Below are 19,926 nucleotides of genomic sequence, written 5' to 3'. Positions count from 1 at the left end.
TTTTTACTCATGGAAAGAATAAATATAATTAAAAGACAATCAAGTGTCCCTATTTGTTTGTCTGCTGCAGAATGTTATTCTACTGAATACATTTAGAATCTCAGAGAAAAGCTGAAGCTTCAAATAAAAATATTATCACATAACAAAGGCAATGCAATTGTGTTTTAAGCACATTCTTGTACATGGTCAAAGTTATTTAGTAAAGTCAGATTAATTGTACTACATAAAATATTTCTTATCTGCAGGGTTGTTAATGGTCTCTGATGGGTGGTATTCACTTACCTTTGCTACCAGTTTGCAAATGCGAGCGTGCACACGCTCACATCCCTCGCACATGCCACCTCCATGCATGCACAGAGCCTGCGTCAAAAACATGGATAGATGGGACATGATTAGGTCCGGCAGGTGGGCGGACCCTCCCGCAGCTGCTGCTACCGGTTCACCCGAACTGGATAGAACTGGCTGAATATCACCACTAGTTTGCTTTACCAAACTAGCTAACATCATCAGAGCTAGAGAGGACTGAGGTTTGGTTTCATTACTAGTGGCTTGCCTGTCTGTGTAGGTGGGAGTGGTATTGATGGTTTCTTGATTAGGCTGTTTACTGTTTGTCTGAGTTGGTCTGAGTTCCTTGATTGTGGTTTTACTTTACTTTACTTTACTTTACTTTACTTTACTTTACTTTACTTTACTTATTCTCACATAGAGTGTCCAATAGCCATAAAGTAAATAGTTACAGATATCACCATAGTTCTCCAGATGAATGTTGTTTATTCCCAGGCTTGTAGGGGTATGGTATATTTTTTATTCACCAGTAGATGGCACCTTCAGCTTAGGTTTCAGCGTTGTTTCAAGTCTGATAAATTGATTAATCCAATTTTAGTTCAATTTATGAAACAAAGTCAGCTATTCAAGTAAATAGTTCCAGCATTTTATAATGCCTTTCTAAAACAATGCCTACCCAGTTTAAAAATCCAATTTTCTATGTTTTAAAAGGTCTTTAGCTTTTCTTCCATTGGTTCCTTTCTTTTGGGTCTAGGATTTTTCTCTCTATGGTTGTTCACCACTTTAAGAAATAGTTCTAAGAGTCTCTTTTCCTGGATTTTCATCTTTCTTTTTTTTTCCTTTTTTTCTTTTCAAGTTAGGGTCTAAATAAAAAAGGAATCTTCTTACCCAGCTTTAGTCACTGTTCATTTACACTGCTCTTGTACATTCGTTTGTTGTCTCAGCTATCCCAGCTTCATGGCAGCCATGATGGCTGCCTCTTCTCCTTGTTGTGGATGAGAGGGAAGAAGCCCTGGGTCAAGCAGGAGAGGTGCTGCTCTTTGCGACCTGCAGGGCACCCCTCTTTTTTTCATCACCCCTACAGGGTGGCTTTAGCTCCTTTTGGAGCTCTCCAACAGGGAGAACTCAGCGTGGGAGCATGGAGACCCGCTCCTTACATTCAATCTCGCTGTGATGTCAGCCAGAAATCCTAGATGATCCTGATCAGGTGTTTTTTTCTTCCACAGATTGTCCAGATCAATCTGAATACTTTTAAATGAAAGGTAACTCATTGTCACTCTGGAAATAATTGTTGTTTAATTCTTCATACAGTTACATTTCCCCCCTAATATTCACCTATAAATTGTCTTCCTGTACCTTAGATCCATTTTTCCATGTTCTGCACTATATAATGATAGAGCTATTTTTTTAACATTTCAGTATGAATTTTAAGTAATTGAAAATGCTAGCTTATCCTTCCTCTCTTCTCAAGATGAAATAGATCCAGTTTGTTAATTCTGCCTTCATATTAGTTTCCATACTCCCAGTCTCCCTGATTGTATCCTCCTCTTCATTTCAACATATGGATGAGATTGTGTGTATTTGTTAATGCATATTTTGCTCAAAATGTGAGCCCAGGGCATCCAGTAAACAAGCAGAAGCAATTAATATTTGAGGATTGTAGTGGATGGAAACCCAAAGGTGCTTTTTCAAGAGGCAACTGGACTTTCCAATCCAGAAAGTCCAGTTGCCTCTTGAAAAAGCACCTTTGGGACAACCATGATCTAGATGACTGAGAATCTCCATAGACATCTAGTGGAGAGAAACTGGAAAAAAGTAGATGTCATAGGTCTTCAGGATAATTCTTGATCAGAGTTAAAGAGAAGTCTGAAGAGGATCCAGTTTCTTCCCAACCTGAAAAAAGGCAATGAAGAATCAAGTAGGACAACTCTATTAGCCTTGTATCACAGAGTTCTTAGCCTGGACCCATGAACCTAGCAACTTGGAATATAGGCTTTCATGAGAATAGGTCAATACCCTAACCCTCCTCTAAATGTTGAAGCCATATAAGAACAAAATATGCTTTGCTCTCAAGTAAGGAAAAATCATTTGTAAAGGACCAACAGCTGGAGTTTTCAAATGCCTTCTGTTGGTTAGAGGGGATTTTAGTATAGATAGTGTTGATCTTGCTATAACTATATTGTTTAGCTTTGACTGAGGACTTCATTGTTCTAGGCACAGCTTTGTTATTTCTGTTGTATTGACTCCCAGTCTGCCTAATTAACTGAATGTTGATTTCACTTCTGTTGCCTGTGGAAGGAAGTGTGTAAGAAATTCAGACAGCCACCGAAATCTCTGGAGTTTTGCTGTCTGATGGATTTGCACTGCCTGGACAGGAGAACAAGCATCTCTCTGTATATATTTTACAAGTCTAGCTTTTCATCACTCACAGCACATATTGGCTTCCTGGATGTTGGAATATTACTGAGTCCTATTCCTGTTTTAAAAGTTGAATCTAGTGCTTTCAAAAAACCACTAGATCTGTGCACATAAGGAACTTGTTTAAGACCTAACAAACATTTTGGAAAATGACTGGTTAGGTTTTACTTGGATGGAGTGAAAGCCAAGTGTCCAGTCTCCCATACAGCCAAAACGAAACTGGCCATGGAAGGCAATTCCCCCTGACCAGAGGAAAGGGGGGGCATGTCTGAAGCAGCTTAAAGTGGTCCAAAAAAACTGGATAATTCTGAACTTCTAATTGTACCATAAACCACATTGTTGGCAAATTATTATCCAAAGCAAAAATGTTTCAGAAGAAATGGAAAAATGTTATTAAAATTAGAACAGCTGAAGACATTGTAAGCACTTCAAGAAGAATTACTACTTGATACAAATAGCTGATCTGACATTTATGTTCCATAATCTGTGATACTTTCAAAAATAAGCATGACTAACTTTATATTTGTGGTCCCAGTTCTTTCCTAGTATAGTAATTTTCTCAGTGAAAAAGTTGAGTACGTAATTTTGTTGCTATGGCAGAAATGTATTTACTTTTGTATTGATTTTTTGTTAAGAGCAATGCCAGTTATTTAAAGCAGGTAGCTATATAAACAAACAAACACACACAGACACACACACACACATACACACACACTATATATATCTATATCCTATACTTATATTCTATATCTATAGCTACAGTATCTATCATCTATCTATCTATCTATCTATCTATCTATCTATCTATCTATCTATCTATCTATCTATCATCTATCTATCTATCTATCTATGAATGAAATAGGAGCTGTGGTGGCATAGTGATTAAATGCAGTATTTCAGGCTAACTCTGCCCACAGCCCTGAGTTCAGTCCTGGTTCAAGGTTGACTCAGCTTTCCATCCTTTAAGATTGGTAAAATAAGAACACAGAATGTTGGGGGCAATATGCTGTAAAAGACTATGGAGCATTGTGTATTGCTGTATCATATGACAAATTACTTCCTTTTCCCACCCCAGAAGGTACTACAAGACTTGATTTTTCGGGGAGGAGGGGCTAAATAAACACTTCATTGCAACTCTTTCAATATAATTTGTGATGGAGCCTTAATATCAAACTGTAACCTAATTACTATTACTTTCTTTGATGATAACTAGATGTACTTCTTAGATTTTCTAGGCACATATTTCCTTCTCTGGTAAATGCACTTTCTGTGTATGTAAAAGCTTACCTGCAAGATCTGTGTATTATGCACTTATTATTAATATTGTAAAGTTAAAGAGTGTAATCTATCTGAATTTAAGAATTTCCAGTGTGAAAATTATATACTGTTTTGTTTAAAAGAGGTATGATAATGTTAGGCAGGGTGATTTCTCAACTGACACTTGACTATTAACTCTATAGAGCCAGTAGTTAAAGCACCAGGCTAGATACTGGGAGACCATGAATTCTAGTACTGCCTTAAGCATGAAAGCTGGTTGGGTGACTTTGGGCCAGTCACTCTCTCAGTTCAGCCAATCTCAAGGCTTGTTATTGTAGGCAAAATAGGAGGAGGAAAGAGGTATTTTTGCTCCCTTGAGTTATTTATAAAATAATAAAGGCAGATAAAAATAAATATGCTGGTTTTTATTTCACTCAAAGGAGCTATATACCCTAATAAACAACAGAATTTATATCATACCTCTTCTTTGTGAGATCAAGGCAATTTAGATAGGGGAAAATCTACCATTACTTTAATCCCACAAAATAACCATATTAAATACATTTTATTAGGAGAAAAATAAAATGTCATAATTAGTTTCTCTTTCACTGATTAAGGTGAATATGAAAGGGACTGATAAAAGCTGTTTTGGAAACGTTAGAGCAAAATAGGAATTGGGGTGCATGTATTCCGGTAAGCAAATTAATAACTAAAACAACAATTCTCTTTAAACCAAAAACTACACTTGATCTTTCTGTAACATCCTGACACAACATTTAACAATTTCTTAGTCTTGTTAAATGTTAACTGTTAACTGTTAAATGTTAAATGTTAAATGTTAATATTTTTGGAAAGACCTTGAATGTGAATTTTCACTCAGATTTCAAATCTCTACTACTGTCTTGAAACTTAAATGAGCAAACTACTTTGCTATGTGAGGAATAAGTAAAGAGTTTCATTGCTAAGTGAGAAAGAAAATATATACAGGATGTGTGTGTGTGTGTGTGTGTGTGTGTGTGTGTAAGAGAGAGAGAGAGATAGATAGACAGCGGAGGGAGGGAGGGAGGGAGTGAGTGAGGGAGAGAGAGAGAGAGAGATGGTTTCCACTGAATTTGGTAAATGTGCAATTATTTTGGCCAATCATTTTTTCTTAGGAACTTTTATCAGTAAAAAAGACTATTTCATAATGGAGGAACTTTATATTTAGACAGGACACTTTTTCCAAACTGCTCCATTTTATTTTCTTATGATATAAGAGAAAATTTGTTAAATTATTTAAGATCACTGAAAAGCAATTACTTTTAGACAGTAAAACAGATTAAACTCTGGTATAATATAAATGGAACAAATTTTTCCAGGGATGATTTTTTTCTATTGTATAATGTTAGTTTGAGAGAGAGCTGTCAACATCTCTTAATTTATGAATAGACTTCTTATATGGCTAGCAAAATTAAATAAATAAATTCAAGTCTCTCCTTCTAAAAAAAAAAAAAAAAGCAAACTTAAATCTTATTACCACTAGCAGAAAAAAATCATATTGTTTGGGATAAACCAGTGTTTCATTATGTAGTACTAATATCTTTTAAACATTTGCCTTACAATTTCAAGAATATTTTCCAACTGTCATAATGGCTGATGCTAATGGGATAAAGTTCAAAGATCTGTATATTCAGTAGTTGTGGAAAACTCTTTACTATATCTCTCCATCTTTCTCTTTTCTCCGATTTTCTGTCTTCCTACAGCCTGACAATTCATAAGGAAAGACAAAATAGAAAGGAAAATGTGGGCATAATTAAAATTTGAATGAGGAAAAAATACTTCTCAAAGGTTCTGATCAATAGTTGAAAATAATCTACTATATCACACTGACTTTCCTGTAACTATCTTTAAAAAAATAATTACTTTTCTTGGCTTTTATATCCATTCATAATCTAATTGCTGAATATACTTATTTTCCAAGGCTTCTGCCGTTTAATGTGCATGAAAGATGCTTTGCTAAAATCCAGTTAGGCTTTGTTTTGCACGCAATCCATGCAGATCAAATTGATTTTGGATTTGAAACCTTTTCATTCACTCTACAAAATATTGCAGGGTGTGATTTTTGAAAATGCTATTTATCTGAGTTCCCATTCTCCTACTCATTTAATAACTTGTCAGCATGTTCATATGCAAGCTTCTTCACCCCAATCAATGTTTTTGTGAATACCAGTAAAATGACAACTATTAAAATGAGTGAATACATGGACAGCAGTTTGAACTGTATATGAATTTCTGAGCAGCCAGTGTTAGTCTGTTAATGAACTTTACTTACTAGATGATTTTGTTTGTAGGCATATGCAGTGGTGGGATTCAAATAATTTAACAACCGGTTCTCTGTCCTAATGATTTCTTCCAACAACCAGTTCACCCAACTGCTCAGAAAGTTAACAACCAGTTCTCCCGAAGTGGTGCGAACTGGCTGAATCCCACCACTGTGGATATGTCTTTGAGCCATTCTTAATTACTGTTGACTGCCTGGACAGGTCCCTGCAGGATTTTTTTTTTTTGGCAACTATTTTCTTTCTAAGGTCAATAGAAAATGACTGACCTGAAGTCAGCCAGCTGATTCATACCTAGGATGCAGGATTAGAATACACTGCCTCCTAGTTTCTTACCTAGTATCTTCAATTATCACACCAGTCTGGCTATCCATAAAGGAATTTAATGAGCCACAATTTGGGAATCCCATTTAAATTAAGATTACAGTTACTTCTTTATCCAATAGTAACAGATGAGGTGCAAGTTGAAAGACTTTTCTAATCTAAATTTGTCCATCCTAATGTAGATAAAGCCTGATAATTGCATAATTTCAACTGTAGTTAAAAAAGAGGTCATTTTAAAACTGATTTTTATACAGTTAAATTTACATGATGATTTTTTTCTTAAATAAGAATATATGCATGGGTGTTACATAAAGGTTCTGTGTCAATCATATAGCTAAAATATAGAAAAGAAAAATAGGAAAATAATAAGCTTTTAAAATAATACTTAGATAACATATTGATTAGCTGTCTTCAATGCTAATTTATATTCAAACTATATAAAATACATTGAACTCTGTTGGAATTTATGTACAAAGTAAATTCAGTGACTCCAGGAAACAAAGCTCAAAGTAGAGTAAACAATGCAAAAAAGGATATCAACCAGGGAATAGAACAGCAGGATAGAAAAAGATTAAAGATTTTTTAAAAAGAAAAAAATAGGGGTTGGCTAGAGATATAACAAGAAGATTCAGTGAAGGCTGTCTGATATCTTTGAACTCAGGTGATGTTAAGCTAAAAGTGCCTGGGAAGTCAGACCAAAGTTTTCTAAATTTCTGCTGTTGACTTCTCTTCTGGAAAGTCAACCATCCAGGGGTACAACAGGTTCATCTTATCTTTGAGCCAATGTAATGCTAGCAGAAAATTGGTTTTCTACTGAAGCAGTGTTAATCTTGGTAAAAACTAAGCAAGTTTGTTTTAAGATAGCTTTCCAGGGAAAAGAATACAACAAGGTTTGGAAGGCCCAGATTTTCAGGTTATTGCTTGCTGCCCAATTCAGTTCCTCCTAGTGCATTTCATGTCAATAACTTTTAAGTTGTAATCGGGTTTAAAATCTAAAGAAGGCTTAAGCCACATCGTTTTCAGAAACAGTACTTAGGAAAACTTTATAGCCAAATATTTTAGAGAATTCTGCACTGGCAGGCAGCTTTGGGCTTGTGTATATCACTATCACATTGTTCCTGTTACTTGGCAAATTACTGGGGAAATTGAGGATACTTGGAACACAGATTGTGATTTCACAGATGGGTGCCACTGATCCAGGAAAGAGAAACAATTCCCCCAGCAGTAAAAAATGTGGACGTACCCAAGTCTCTCATCACTTTATCATCTACTATAGTGACTCTCTCCTCAAAGTTTTTAACTAGGTAAATAATAGTTTTATTTAGGTACACAATAAATTTATTAAGAATTCAGACCATTTTACAAGTCTGCAAATATATGCTTATCAGCATGGATGCATTTGGTTTCCCTGCCTATTGGCCAGTGTCATTCCAGAAATTACCAGCAAATTGTTGGTTGCCTTGGCAGTTATTGATGCTTGTGAATGTGAGGTGATTCCATAAGAGTAAGCTAATTTCTCTATAGCATATACATTTGTTAAATTTGCATAACTAATTTTTCTCTTTTTCTTTTCTAATACTATATAATTTAATTAGTTCCTGAATTTATAACAGTACTATGTCTAAGAATTAGCAACTGCAAACTGAGTTTGTTAGACATGCTAAGCCATAATATGGTTTCTGTGTTTCTTTCCATCTACTTAATCCGCAAGTATTAGATTTGCCATATTTTCTGAAGTGAACTGCAATTCTGTCCTAACATATACAACAGTAACAAGTGTTTCAGATTCTTAAACTAACAATCTTTGATTGCCCAAACATTTCAAAAGATTTGAATGGATTCAAGTAACAAAATCATTAAAAAGATTGTGAATTATATGCATAAAAATCGAATTCTCCAATACAAAAACACTTCACACTTGCTTTTTCACCTTAAATTGTTCTGCTTATCTTGATATACTTGTGTGCAAAAGTAGTTTGCAAGATATTTGAGTATATCTTGGCTCAAAAATGTCCCCCGCCCCTTTTTAAAATTTTCAAATTTATTTCTACAATAGGGTTTATATCAGTCATCAGAAAGAAAGCCATGTGGTCTTTTTAAAATCCCATTAAGTTGACAAATGAGATGGCAATTAATAATAGCAAGTGCTGCAACTGTGTAAAAATTCTTGTAACTATTCAATAAATGTCTGGTTTAAACTTTATCTAATTAAACCATCAGTGATTACCAGTCATTAGACTACAACAGTAAGATATAACAGGGCTAGAATCATTAACCCTAAATACCAGGTATGACAGAGAGGCCTTGAAATGCTGTCCTTGGTGGGAAATGTTTATATGATAGCAATTAATTATAGCTTGCCTATTTCCTATAGACATAGACTAAAGATCCATATTTGTTTAAGGATGCATCCTGAGTGGCTGTTTCTTTCTGCAATTGTTCCTGATAGATAGCTTGGTAACCCAGTTATGGGCATTAAGAATTATTTGAGCTTTAGATCAATGTGGCAAAAAATAGGGGATAGAATCATCATAAATGAGTGTCTCGTTATAAATGGTCAAGCATATAGCTTCCAGACTTCATCAATTCTATCAATTTTTTACTTGATCACATGCACTTTTTCAAAATGACTCTTGACATTAAAAACATGCACACATAAACCCATAACCACCCAAGCAGTAAATTAATAACTGTCCAGTTGCAATAAATGTTGAAGTATCTAGGTATTTCATTTCAACCAGAAAGGGTCTTTCCTATCATCCAGAATATTCTTAATGTTTTAGTAGAGCTCTTGTATCTTATGATACACAGTAGCTTTCAGTGCAACTGGAAATATGATGAAGAGGAATGTATTAATGCCTTTATTAATGGAATGACTTCATTTTAAATTCAAAGACATGATGATGCACTTTGGAACCAGTCTTTCTTATCAGCAGCAAGTATTTGGAAAGGCAAATGTTTAATTTTTTTTTACTGTTTTGTAAGACTGAAGGACATTCCAAACTTGGTGTGGCATTTAAATGTTTGGAATATATTAAAATTTGCATTAGAAGTGATATGTCATGAAATACAAGTTCCTATTGTACTTAATTTTTTCTTCTTCCTGACAAGACAATGGCAGCCAACTCTTGAGAATTGAAGATAATATTTCTAAGCTATTGTCTGACTATAATCTAATTTCAAGTGTCAGGATATATATGAATCTGTTTTCCTGTTGGATATTTCAGAACTTGAATTAAAATTCAAAAGCTGATTTATGGAAAAAGTATCAAAATAAGCCCATGTAATGACACTAGATGCAGATTGGTCTTCTAGCTACCAGAGTATCGTAAAAACGATCTTTTGATTATAAATAAAAAAGCTCCTGCACTTTAAGGATCCTTAAGATATGCCTATGCCCTGTTTAATTAATACCATGCAAAGTTAGCATTAAAGAAAGGGAAGCAGAGATTTCAATACTTGGATAAAATCTTATTACAGACTCTTATCTTTTTAAGGATCCTGGCTATATTTTAATTTTAGCATGAAAATATCAACCTTTTATTTAACAGCAAAATGACAATCCCATGCACAGCAATACAAGAATTATTCTCATTGATTTCATTCTGAACTTGTTTAATATGCTTTACAATGCAGCTGTGTGTGTGTGTTTATGCATAAACATAACTTAAACGTTTTATACATATACTACACTTAATAGTGCAAGAGATACCATGTTTTTCACATCATACTTTTTGTTATGACATTTGCTTTCAATCACAAATCTTACACAGAAGAATTATATTCTTTTGATTATTCCTTCACTGCTCAACCTCACTTTCATTCATTAGCTATTTTAAAAGGCTACAATGTGCAAAACAGAACACCAGTTTATGAATTTGGTGATTTGATGAATTGGCAAAGAACTATGCAAGATATTAATAACTGCTTAAATGAAGTTGCTGTCATTTAGCTTCAAAAATTTCAACAAGCAGTATAAAAAGATGATGGTGCTCTGTGGGACAGAACTTACCTATTTAAGTAACTTTACTTGGTTAATAATGAGTGAATTGTAACAATAACCATTCTAAAAGAGGTTTTACTTTTCTCATAGTAGACAGCAAGAGCAAAAAATTCATGAAGAAAAAAGAAAAATGCTTCTGCTAAAATTTAATCTGTTACATATGGCTTTAGATATGTTTACGTTTTAACTTGAAAACCGTATCACCGATTGATCGATCCGCAGCAGGAAACATTTGTAACCAAACACTTTAAGGCTTTGTATGGCAATACTTCTAAGAATACAAAATATTGTGCAATAAGTCATACTAATTGATTAACAAAATGCTGTACTCCTTAGGAACTCATGGGGGTAGATCAGGAAAGTAGCAAAACCTTACAGTATATTACAGTATATAGTATGAGTAACCAAGCAAAGCCCAATTTTATTTTCCATTTTGATGGACCAAACTTTTATGTTCATATGTACTAAACAACGTATAGTTCAAATGAAGAAATCAGACACTAAGTTCTATAACTATTTTGCACAATGAAATATGAACTGTATAAGAAAACGATTAGACAAATATGAGCAGCAAATGAAACAAAAATGAGATTTTCAAGATTTGGAGTGGATACACGAATAACAAATTAGATCAGTGATGAGCTGATCACAGACGGCTATGGACAGCTATTTTGGTATTTCAGAAATGCTAACGCAGTTGACAAACATAAGAGTATTTTAGTTGCTTGATACTTTTTGGCGCATGTGTTGACAATCAAGGACGTTATTCTTATTTAATGTTTAACAATATTTCTCGATAATGCCGCCTTCCCCGTGTTATGTACTGTGAAGCTGCAATTGAAAAAGAAAACCCAAACAAACAGAATTCCGCGTCCCGTGCTAAAATCTTCTCTTGTTCAGCTTGGACGATCTCAGCCCTGGAGAGAGATCGGCGAATCCTGTGTCTTTCCCGCTTGCTCTGTGGTATCTCTCGGCCTTCATCTTCAGACTTCCCTCTAATTTAAAAGCTCAGGCTGTCTCCTTCGCGGCTCTGCCTCCGGTACGTATGGCGACATGGATCTCCGACGTCGTCCGTGATTTATTTGACGAAAGAATAAAGATGGACGGGAAAATAATTCCATCGAGCAGATCGAAATAGTTTCCTTGCAGTTCCAGAAGCTGCCTCAAGATGGGACTTTTTCATCAAGACACGGTCAGCGTGTTACAGTAATAGCCAAAAGGCCGGGCTGAGGAGCCAGGGAGATCCCGCCTCCCCTCTCTTTCAGCATCACATATTGGGAACGAAAGCAAACGAAAAGCGCTGCGGAGAAAGGAAGTACCTTATTTCCGGAGATAAATTAAGTAAGAAAGATTGAAATACACAAGAGATCCTCGCGACACTTTCTCATTTCCAACAACAGGGAGCGCATTCTTTCAACATCTCGGCTCAAGCTCATCCCACGCAGCTGAACAGTTAGCGCTCCTTAGGGTGGGATCTTTCTTAACAAAGTCCCTTCCCCTCCCCCGCAACTCGGAGACAGCCCCAGGGAGAGACGCCACGGCCACTTCAAACGTCCACCTGCAAACTTTGATGGACAACTAACCCAACAGCGCCGTTCCTTTTGGTACAGACTCTTCCGGCTTCCCCCAGAATGACCACCTACCAGCTGAGCGAAGCTCCTTAGGACGCGGCGGGCGCAGAGCGGGATTTCGATCGCAACTCGCGCCGTTTTTCGCCCGAGCCTATTAATACGAGTCCTCCTCGTGTGCACGCATGACTCTGGGGAGTCACCCTCCCCCCCCCCCCTGCGGTTCCTTGCTTCTTTTGAATGACTCGTCTCCATTCAAGAGAAACCGCAGTTAACACCCCAAGTCCTTATTAGCCCCATCTGTTTCTCGCTGCCTCCGCTCCTCCCGCCGAGTCCCTAATTAGCTTTTTTTTTTTTTTTTCTGACTTGGAAACCAAACCTGATGCAAACACTTATTTTTCTGACCGTTGGCGGTGTCAGAGCGGAATAAGGAAAACGAGAGGGAGGAGAAGCAACGGGTGCTTTGCAGGAAAGCTTTGCAGGGGAGGAAACAAACGGCGCAGGAAGAAGTGGTGGGGATACGAAAAAGCTGCCGTGGTTTTACCAAACCATAATCAACGTGGGGAAGATGATGAGGATAACGTTTTAATACATTATGAGTTGTTTGCCTCCCCTCTCCCGTTTTTCAAAGGCTGCGGCATTTCAGAAGTATTCAGAACATTCAGGGTGGCAATTGTCCTAATTTGGGATTGGAGGGTGTCTTGTGTATGTGCGTTGCGGAAGGGGGGGGAGGATAGAGAAAGCTTCCTATACTTTTTCCCCCCCCTCAGCCACGGTTAGGCTGAATGGTCTGATAAACGGGGATTAGGACGGGACTTTCGAGACAGACCAATAGCTGCTGCCTGTGGGAGTATTTGTTATTCACATGGAAGAGACTCGGGAAGCGCTGCCTGGCTTTCAGCACCAAGAACAGCGACAAGTGAGCTCCCTCCTGTCCCCGCTTCGGAAGCAGGCAAGGAGCGTGATAATGGAGCGCCAAGGAAGCCCCCGCAGGGCCCGTCTCCAGCCCGGGTGAGTGAGCGGACCTGCGTGGGGTCAGCCCCCCCCTTCCTTCCCCCAGGCCTCCCGGAAAAGCCGCAACTTGAAAGCGCAAGCATCAAGTTGACTCGGTTTAGACTTTACTGACTGGCGCTGGGGGGAGCGAGGCAGACAGCCGAGGTTTCCCCGTTAGTGCTCGGCAGATTCGCTTGCAAAAGGAGGAGCAGGGCCGAAACCCAAGTCCGAGAGTCTCTCGCGGCCGGGAACTTTGGAAGGCTTAAGACGAAGCTGTGGACAACTAGGTGTGCACAGAAAGCGGGGTCGGTCTGGCAGATTCCCCCGGCTCTTTGCAGCAAATCTGGGATCACCCTGCCTCGTCCGACGCTCCATCGAGGGTGGCGGCACTCACTCGCCCGTGCGGAGAGGGGGGGGGTGGAGAATGTGTGGAGAGGGGCGGGGAGTAGATCTGAGAGGGAGGCTCGTGGACCGAAATTACCTAATCCCCTGTTATCCGGGCGGCGGCGTTGGCGTCTATTAATTCCATCACTGACCTCCGCTGTTACCGGCAGGATGGAGCTGTGTCTAATGCAGATCGAAAGGGGGGATTCGAGGAGGTATAATGTGTGTGTATATATGTGTGTGCATGCCTAAAATTGCGTCTGATCCCTTCTGGTTTGCCTGGGGTGGGAATGCGGCGGGGAAAAAAATTTGGGGAGGGCGACCCGGGAGGGGCACAACTAGCGGGAAGGCAAGTTTCTCTCTTAGTTAATAATACCTTGGCCGCCAGGGCGATCGGAATAGCTTGTGTGTGCGCCGGACTTCGTACTGCTTTGTGGAAGAGGTTCAAAACCCGGAGGAGACTCTTGAGGAAAGAGGCATTGGCTTTGCCAACAGGCAGTGATCAAACAGGCATCTTGTGTTAAGGGGAAGGCAGGACTGAAATTCAAACATCCCAGTGTTTTACAAGGAAGGGGAGAGGGGCGACATTTCTCCTCTGCTTATTTATGGCTTTCCACCGCACTATTACCACCTTCTGATTTTTATACGGTTCTGTGCATTGGAAATGTTCTGCTTGGGGTTTTCTTTGGTCAGAGATTACCTTTCCATTGAGCTTAGTCTGGAGTAATATTTATATCCTTCCCACGGACGCGAATTTCCAGACGGTTTGCCCCAAACTTCCCTGGGGTTTGGGAAATCCGCCCAGTACAGTTTTTCAGGATTTAAATGTGAGCAGCTCCCCCTACAACATGTGAGGGGAGAGAGAAATGGGGATAGGTTTGCTCCCTAAAGATTTGTTCTAGCGATGGAGGGGAGGGAGGGAGACGATAGAGGGAGGAAATATCCTTAGGATTGGCATCTGGTGTCTCTTGGTATCAATTATAAAGTTGGCTATTTGGTGGGTATTTTAATGTCAAATTGTGGAAAACATGACTGGAGGTCCCTGTAGACGACTGCATCAACTGAATCCTGGTACTGGTGTTTTAGAGGAGTGGGAAGTGAAGAAGTCCTCTTGAGGTTTCTTTCACTTGTAAATAAAAAAGCAAGCTATTTATAGAAGGAACTCAGAGGTATCTGCTTAAAGATTCTCAACCTTTGTAGAGATGTCTAATGTGTCTTTATATTTGCTACAAATATTTTGAAGCAAATAAATGGCTCACACTCAACACATACACACATACACTAACTACATCAATTAATTAAGAGCAATTATATATTTTAGAAGCATGCAGAGTGAATCAAATAATCAAGAGCAATTATATATTTGAGGAGCATGCAGAATGAATCAAGACGGATATATTTGTCTTTACAAAGAAGTTCCTCACTCTTTTTTGCAGAGGGTGGAGATGTTGAAGTTTTAAAATTGTTACATGCTTATATAATGATTAATGTGAATAAAAATAACACATGGTTCTTGATTTAAGAAGAAAAAGCTGTGTCACTTGTGTATAAGCAGACATACAATTACTCTTTCACACTAAATACTTAAAAAATGAATAGCATGCTATGGAATATCCTATGGGATCCCCCCCCCATGGAACAAATTTTTCAATTGTAATTTGACCATTCACATGCTGTGTAGCTCAATGGCAGAAAAATAATGGAAAAGCACTGACAACAGTTCAGTAAGAAAATGCCCAAGCTATATTTGTACACACAATCTTTCAATTAGTGTTGCAGTGCCTTAGGAATAGAAGGAAGACAAGTTACAAAATTGACAACAGAGGGCTCTCTTCGAAGCAAATTTACTATCAAGGTAATAGCAGATTTTTGTGCACTTGAACAGATCACAGTAGTGAAAGTATGTTTTCAGCCTGAATATTTGGCTTCCCATATCTTAAGCAGATGTAGTCTGAAGCATGCCCCACAAATTGCAGTAATATTTACTTTCTATTGGATGAACTCAGATGATGGACAGAAGGTTTGCCTACAATGAAAAAGGATTCAATTTGAGGATTAAAATGCTTTAATGCAATATTTTAATAGAGATGAAGGATGCCTAGGCGCAAAGAATGAAAGATTGACAAGTGGCTTCACATTATTGTAAATCTTACGGAAAGTGGAAAGGGCAGCTTTTGTACAATGAAAGAAAATGTTTTAAGAGTTAGCAGAGCCAGAGCAGAATTTGTTTGGGTAAAACTGTCATCCAGACAGTCAATAACCCAAGTTGCCAGTGACTTGGCAGCAGAAGGCCAGTAATGTTAACTTTGGGGCAAATGGGTCTTGTGCTGTTCCTGAGCATGTCAGAAGGTCTAGCCTTGGAAATTAGATTTTCTTATTCTTTTTATTGAATTTCTTTATTTTTCTCAAAAGAATATTGGCAGCATGAGGGAAGCCCTCCTGCAAGCTTAGACAGGTTTTTAGCTTTTCTGAGCAGAGAATTTTAGGTCACTGCTGCAGCAGTCTGTTGTCTATGCTAAGAGTCCTCCAGGCTGTTTTGCAAAGTCTGCTTGGATTTCATAAAGGCATCATGAATGTGAAACTATAATGCCACGTAAACTATATTTGAAGGATCAATTAAGCATGGAAAAGAACTTTGGCTTTCTCTTTTTACTCCTATGTTCCCGATCTAATTGGAATTCTTTTAACTCTTATCTAAAACATATACAATCTGTATTTTATATAATCTAGCAGATAAATGTGATGGTGTTTTCAGTTGTGGGCCAAGTTAATATTGGTAAAATAATACATACAATAATCTTAGCATGTGGATACACATAAGAGAGTTGAAAATGCTTCAGCAGAACTTAATGGGCAACTTCTCACCTTCCAGATGCTGCTGAATTATAAACCCAGAACCCCAGCCAAATACAGCCAATAATACAGGAAGCTGGGATTTGTAGTTCTACAATCATTAGTTTTCATCCTAACATATTGAAGCTGCAAATATCCAGACAGGCACTAGATGGTAGCGAAGAGACATTTGAAATGCTGAATCGGTCCCATTTTTTCCAGGTCAGATATAGATGCTTTATTTCAGCATATTTTATTTATTTATCAAACTCCTACATCATTCAGATCACTTAAGTGACTCTGGATGGTTTGCAAACATATTAACATATTATTTTAAAACATAATAACATTCTATCCTAGAATTCTGTAAGGTAAATAAATGTATTGCCCATATCAGGCAATACATAAAAAGGGGAAATAAGGATATTTTGCCTCAAGACACTTGCCTCAAGACAAGAAAACAAATGGTTGATCTGAGATTTGCATCCAGGTTCATATTCTTAGCCATTCCGCATCCTCAATTTTTCATTACAGTATTAACTTTTATAAGGATATATGTAGATTGAATTACCATATCTGGATTGCAAAAACTGGGCAACCAGTAAGTGGCAGCTACTGTATCTGCCTGCTTCATCTTGCATCATTTGGATTTTTGTACCTCAAATCTGGTAGCCCTGATATAAAGGATTCATTCAGTAATTAATAATAGGATTGTGTAAATAATTACATACAAGAATTAAGTAAAGCTGTACCATGTTCTTCCCCTAGCTGCCCTCCCTAATCAAAGAACTTCTGTTCAGGTAAAGATTTGGAGCTTCATGATCTAGAAAACAATAAATAAGTAATTGCTTATGGTGACTGTGAGGCAGGTGAGGTTGCTACTGGACACCACCAACCTCTTGAGATGCAGCAAGCTCTTCTGATATTAAAAAGGAATTGAACAATGATCCAGCCTTACAAAGAAGTAGAACAAACAGTCTTACGAAGTGGTGAAATACAGACCTTATATGAAGCTGAAAAGTAGTTCTCAGTTTGGTCCTCTTCTTGAAAGCTGGGTGAGAAGTGATTGTGTGCAGTTGTGTTTTGGAAAGAACTCTGGGAACAGAATTTTAAAATTGCCAACTTTTCTTCCTGGAATCATTTTTGTTTATCAACCTGTATAGTAGTCTTTTCTGCTGTTGGGAGAATGTGACTTGACCCTTGACTTTACTCAAACCAGAACCCTTGGATTTTATTTTCAATAAATGTTACCACCAAAATGATTTTGAGTGAACCTTTTGTTCTACTATTGTATATTTGGTTCATTCCCAAACTAACTAGCTGGAGTCTAGGATGGACTGAAATGTGACTACCTAAATGTAGTTGGTTCATGGTTCAATGTATCGTGGGAATCAGATTTACAGATTTCTTTTCAAAGCAGAAAAAGCAGGTTGAGAAAAAGTTTCCTCTAATGATCATTGTTAATTAAATTTTCCAGTTCTTCTCCGTTCCAGTACTATTTGATTCTATACACGGCTGAATCATTCTATACATGATTCATATTGGTGTGTGTAATAGTAAGTAGAAGTATGAAAATATATTTTAAGGTAAGGTAAAGGTTCCCCTCGCAAATATGTGCTAGTCGTTCCCAACTCTAGCGGGTGGTGCTCATCTCCGTTTCAAAGCCGAAGAGACAGTGCTGTCCGAAGACGTCTCCATGGTCATGTGGCCGGCATGACTAAATGTCAAAGGCGCACAGAACGCTGTTACCTTCCCTATTTTTCTACTTGCATTTTTTACGTGCTTTTGAACTACTAGGTTGGGCAGAAGCTGGGACAAGTAACAGGAGCTCACCCCATTACATGGCACTCGGGATTCGAACCGCTGAACTGCTGACCTTTCGATTGACAAGCTCAGCATCTTAGCCACTGAGCCACCGCGTCCCTTATGAAAATATATCTACTTTCAATTAAATAGAACTTGGTAGCACCTAAAAATAAATGTGTGATTATCAAACAAGCTTTTCCAGTTTAGGTCCATTTTGTCATATTAATCTAGATGCAGAAATATAGGAAAAAAGATGACTAAAGTGATAAGAAAGGTCCTTTTTTAAAAAATTGAGAATGGCTGAAGCATTTGAAACTTTTTCTTCTGTTGTGTTAAAGACAAAAGTGATTAGCAGTTATAGTTATATCCTAGTTATATCTCTAGGAAGTGGAGAGAGAGGTGTTTTTATCTAACATCTAGTAGAACCCCCACCCCAAAATAGCTTGAATGCATGAAAATGAATGGAAAGGGATATGAAATGGAACTCTGATAATACAGACGTTCTCTGGGGAGAAAGTATTTATGGGAAAGCTGATAGTTTGTCACTATTATAAGAGACAGCACTTCTCTGCATATATGTGTAGTATGATCTAAAGCAAGGGTGTCAAACTCAAGGCCCGGGGGCCAGATCCGGCCCACGGGGTACTTAGATCTGGCCCGTGGAGCCACCTTTGAAATAGTGAAGGACCAACCCGCGGGCTTCTGCCAGCAAAAACAGGTTCCTGAGCTCCATTTTCAGTTGCCATGGCCTCTGCAACCCTCTGCCAGTGAAAATGGAGCTTGGGAGGGCCACACGCAGGCAGAGCGCTTGGGCCACCACTGGTGCCCCCGACAGGAGTGACATTGAGCTGGCCACATCCACCCTGGCCACACCCACCCCAGCCCTCTGAGGTCAAACACAACCCTGATGCGACCCTCAATGAAATCGAGTTTGACACCCCTGCTCTAAAGAATAAATGAATACAATTTTGAGAACTACATGTCCATAAAAATGGGAGCTGTAGATCAATAAAATGAGCAAAGATTTGGAGCAACTTTTCATGCAACATGTTTACATCATTTAGGACTTTAGCGTGAAAGGAAAAGCAAGTATAAACATGCATACATTATACTAGAATCTCAGTTCATCCAATAAAGCTGAATGGTGAGAGAAGAAGGGAAGAGAAAAGGAAGTGCTTTCTTATGTAGCATACTGTTGAATTCAGTCACACAATGTATGAAAGCCACTAACCGACCCAATTTTAAAATGGTCGAACAAATTAATGGAGGAAATATATTTTAATGCCCATTAGGAATCCTGGTGATGTATTAACCCTAATGTTGAAGAAGCAGAATCTTATGTTTATAGCTCTTGAGAGACAATTTCAAATAGAGAACTCTTTTTTGGTAGGTCTGCTCCATGTCTAGGCATGGGACAGCAATTTGTGGAACAACCTTTTAGAACATAGAATCATAGATCTGGAAGGAAGCCCAGAGGTCTTCTAGGCCAACCCCCTGCTCATGGCAAGACCATCCCAGTCATGTGGTTGTCCGTTCTATTTTTGAAAACCTCCAGTGATGGAAGACCCTCAATTTCTGGAGGCAAGCTATTCCATTGATTAATTGGTCTGTCGGAACATTCTCATTAGTTCTAAGTTGGATCTCTCTTTAACAATTCTCACCAGGCTCAAGGTCGACTCAGCCTTCCATCCTTTCTAAGGTGGGTAAAATGAGGACCCGGTTTGTGGGGGCAATAAGC

At 38.2% G+C, this 19,926-nt stretch overlaps 1 protein-coding gene across 5 annotated transcripts in view; it reads left to right on the top strand.

Moving 5' to 3' along the window:
* Positions 1 to 10,064: 10,064 nt before the first annotated feature.
* Positions 10,065 to 19,926, top strand: part of GRM8 (glutamate metabotropic receptor 8) — a 538,008-nt gene continuing 528,146 nt past the window's right edge. For 3 of the 5 annotated variants that reach the window (XM_034421368.2, XM_060687140.2, XM_034421351.2), the window contains exon 1: positions 13,658 to 13,765. The gene's annotated coding sequence lies outside the window, so the exon portion shown is untranslated. Of the gene's footprint in view, positions 13,185 to 13,657; positions 13,773 to 19,926 lie in introns of those variants that run through there. The other 2 variants (XM_034421356.3, XM_034421361.2) reach the window with 2 other exon arrangements.

The sequence above is a fragment of the Pantherophis guttatus genome, chromosome 7 (genome assembly GCF_059756535.1).
Source record: "Pantherophis guttatus breed Tessera chromosome 7, ASM5975653v1, whole genome shotgun sequence".
In the NCBI taxonomy this organism is placed as follows: domain Eukaryota; kingdom Metazoa; phylum Chordata; class Lepidosauria; order Squamata; family Colubridae; genus Pantherophis; species Pantherophis guttatus.
Note: the sequence above shows the minus strand (reverse complement) of the source record. Positions and strands in the feature narration are given on the sequence as shown.